The sequence below is a fragment of the Cynoglossus semilaevis genome, chromosome W, assembly GCF_000523025.1.
Source record: "Cynoglossus semilaevis isolate Cse_v1.0 chromosome W, Cse_v1.0, whole genome shotgun sequence".
Taxonomy (NCBI): Eukaryota; Metazoa; Chordata; class Actinopteri; order Pleuronectiformes; family Cynoglossidae; genus Cynoglossus; species Cynoglossus semilaevis.
The window spans coordinates 3,503,115-3,506,859 of NC_024327.1; positions in this window are offsets into that span (position 1 = coordinate 3,503,115).

Genomic DNA, 3,745 nt, shown 5'->3' on the forward strand with positions numbered 1-3,745 from the left:
AGAATGTTGATTTCATAAACTATGTACACTTCAATGTCCTAAGACTGACAAACCTGACGAGAGACGCCATTGAGGGGCTGTCTGAACTGCTTGCGCCAACGTCTCTGATGTCAGTACAAAATCCTATGACATTGGACATGATGTTGGCAGAAAAAGGAGGAGTTTGTGCGATGTTTGGAGAGATGTGTTGTACTTTCATACCAAATAATACTGCTCCAGATGGAACAGTAACGAAGGCCCTCCAAGGACTTAAGACATTGGCTAGACAAATGCATGAAGATTCCGGTGCTGGTAATGTTCTTGAGGAATGGTTTGAACGAACTTTTGGTAAATGGAAAACTTTAGTTGTAACTCTCTTAACGTCCATAGTCTCATTTGTGGCTATATTTATAACCTGTAGCTGCTGCTGTATTCCTTGCACGAGGTCTCTAAGTATAAGATTAATTGAGCACTAGACAAGAGAACGGCAGATGCATATTTCCAACAGCAGGCAGAAGAGTATGTTGCCTCACTGACCAAAAGCATGAGTGTCTGTAAAGATGTTTAGAGACATGAAAGTTATGTGAATGACGAAAAAGAATACCATAACTGAGAATCTTAAATTGATGAAGGTGCTATGAAAATGAATGTGTTATGAAAAACCTTGTATCAGGAGCCATAATGCAGGATAAGATAATTTGGCATTCATCAATGATAAACAGGAAGGAAATGTTGGAAGAATTTCATTTATTATCATTGCTTCATGCTGTACTATCACTTTAAGAAACTGCTTGCTTCCCATCTTTACCTTGTCACACCCCCATTCATACCCATTTTCACATCCAGCTTCTTACTCCATATACTCACACTAAATCACATGATATGTAATCTGATACTTTTGTAAACTAAATAAAAGAGCAGAGGAAGGGTGCAGCAACTGGGAGTTGATGAGGAAGCTGCCAGAAGAGTAAGCTGCACTCTCCCCTTGCAAGAAAAAGACCCAGACGTTTTTTGTGTTGTTTACTTTGTCGTCATTTATGTTAGAATAAACCTGACAGGCATAGCAAAAGGCAACTATCTATCCGCAGCTAAAATGCTTATCTATCTGTGGTTCGGAGTAATTTCAAAGTGTTGCCCTCGGATAATAAAACGATTTGTAAATAGTACAGAAAGCGTTACTTAAGTGATGAGAAAACTGTCGTTTATCAATAGATGACGAGGCAAAGACTTGTGAAACTTTATTGTTGTCCATTAAAACACGTCTCTCTTTTAGCTTATCCTTGTACTTCTCTACTTCCTTTTACCGAAATTTAGTGGTGGGCAAGTGAAGCCTCCTGAAGCACTGAGGCTTTCCTAACAATTGTGCCAAAAAAGATTCAAAGCTTCAAGACTTCAGTGACGGTGATATCTGGTGGACAACTGAAGCCATAGTAACCTCTAAAGAGCATGACTGAAGCACTGGCACTGTTTCAATCCCATGACAGCAATACAAGTTCAGAAAAGTCTGTGTGGTCATTCAAATGTTTTGTTTATTCATACCAAATAATGATTATATTGTCATTACAATAAAATGTGCAGATGCTCTCCCCCATACAAACATTCCAGATTAACCCAAAGAATAAAGGCTAATTATATTAAGGATTAAATGTTGGTTCAGAGCTTATTTAAAGCTTTGAGCTTTATTTAAAAACTGTACTAAAATCCCTAACAGGATTAAAGATCCTTCCTACTTTGCAAATGATCATGGTGTTCGAATTCAGAAACATTTTTTTTGTGTGAAGTGTTTTTAAGGAAAACCTTTAAAGATGATGGTTTGTCTTTCACTCTCACTCTCCAAATCTCTAGCTCTTCACAACCCCATTTTGAAGCATAATGATGCATCTTATACAGCTGGTAGGCACCAAACCACTCAAACCTGTCAAGCTGTCATTGGCTCAGAATGCATTGAAATGCCATGAGCCAATGGCACAAAATGAAAGACTATGAGCCAATAAAAAGCTTCGAAACATTTTGAAGCAATAAAGTGCGAAGCGAAACAGCCACGTAATACTGGTGTTTTGATACAAGCTCCGACACAGCGTTTCAAATTACTCCGCTTCAGGAAGAGTGGCACAAGCTCCAAACAACAGTAACCTCTCCCACAAAGTCTGAAGAAAGAGGGAAAGGTTGGGTGTGACTGACTTTTTATATCAAAAATATATACGTCAAGTTTCCGCCCAGGGAGGATCAACCCACTTCCGTCTGGTAGAACAAATAAAACAATTTTGTGGAATTATAACTACATAACTATGAACCTCTGTTACACCTGTGGGTCAACAGCACTGTTGGCAGTCGTTGTTAACCCGGGCTCCGACCGATCCGGTATGGAAGTCGTTTTTGTGATACGCATATTTGATTTGGCTAGAGGTTTTACACCGGATGCCCTTTCTGATGCAACCCTCACCATTTATCCGAGCTTGGGACCAGCACTATAGAAACACTGGCTTGGGTTCCCTAGTGACTGGTTTAACTTTTTAACCAGAACAATATTGAAATTGTCGTGGTAAGGTTTTACCACCCCGGATTCGTTGATCAACTTCGACACCATCAAGAAGAACTTTCACAAAGTATAAAGAAAAAACAAAAGTCGTTGCTCGAGTTGACCTGTGCACAGGGAGGATCCAGCGGCGAGTCAGAGGATCGACTGCTGAATTCTGCTCTCTCCACAAACTCAGGCTCGTTTTATTGACACACATATCCGGGGTGGTACATATCAAGTGATACAGACTTCATTTGTTCTACACACACACATTCTTTTTGGCAACTACATCTACACCGTTGGTTTCTCATCCCATTCTTATCGCACCCAGCTGTTGTTGTGACCTTGTGTTCTAACTATGAACCCAGCCATTGTCAAATTGTGTTCTAAAAGTTTCTGTTTTCCATCACACCAAGGACTCCTCTTGTCACAACAAACCTTGGGTTTAACTCAACCTTGCAGCTCCTTTTCTCTACATCTGCATATTTTCAGTTTTAGCTTTAAGCAGCATTTTATGTTCAAGCTGGTTATATGTTTTAGCACACCTTTATAATTCCTTAAACATGAATATATATATCAAGCTGGTTATATGTTTATCCACATTATAAATGTTTATGTTGATTATTTAACTGGAAACATCCATCCATCCATCCATCCATTTTCATCCGATTATCCGGGTTACCGGGTTGCGGGGGCAGCAGTCGCCACCCAAATCACATTGCACCGTACCTAAACCTTCCTGCGGGTGGTGAGTCCACTGGAAGGTACCAACCGCCCTAACCGGGATCCGAACTTGCCCAGGAGGTGAACCCTGGGGTTCCACACCGATGACAGAGACATTGCCTCTGGGCCAAAGCGCCACTAACTGGAAACAACAAATGTTTAAAAAAAAAGGTAAAATGGTTGGTCATATTCACCAAGACTCTCTTCTTGTAACTAAGGCAGCTGCGTGACTCAAGCTCTGTCCTCAGTTTCTACCACACTCAGTGCTTCAATTAGTTACTGTCTGTTTGTTTTGTTAGCTTGAACCTGTGTTTATGCTAAACATGGCACTTTACTCATTTTGTAACAGTGCCAAAACAATGTCATGGGTGGGGAGAAATGATTGGTGGTTGCTTACATGGTATTAAAAAATAGGTTACAAAAATAGGTCTATCAGTTACACTCAGATAACCCCTGGCTGTTATTGGACCACAAGCCAAGCTGTGACCTAGGGGGGTTGAACTCTGGTGGTCATGTGACTAGGCA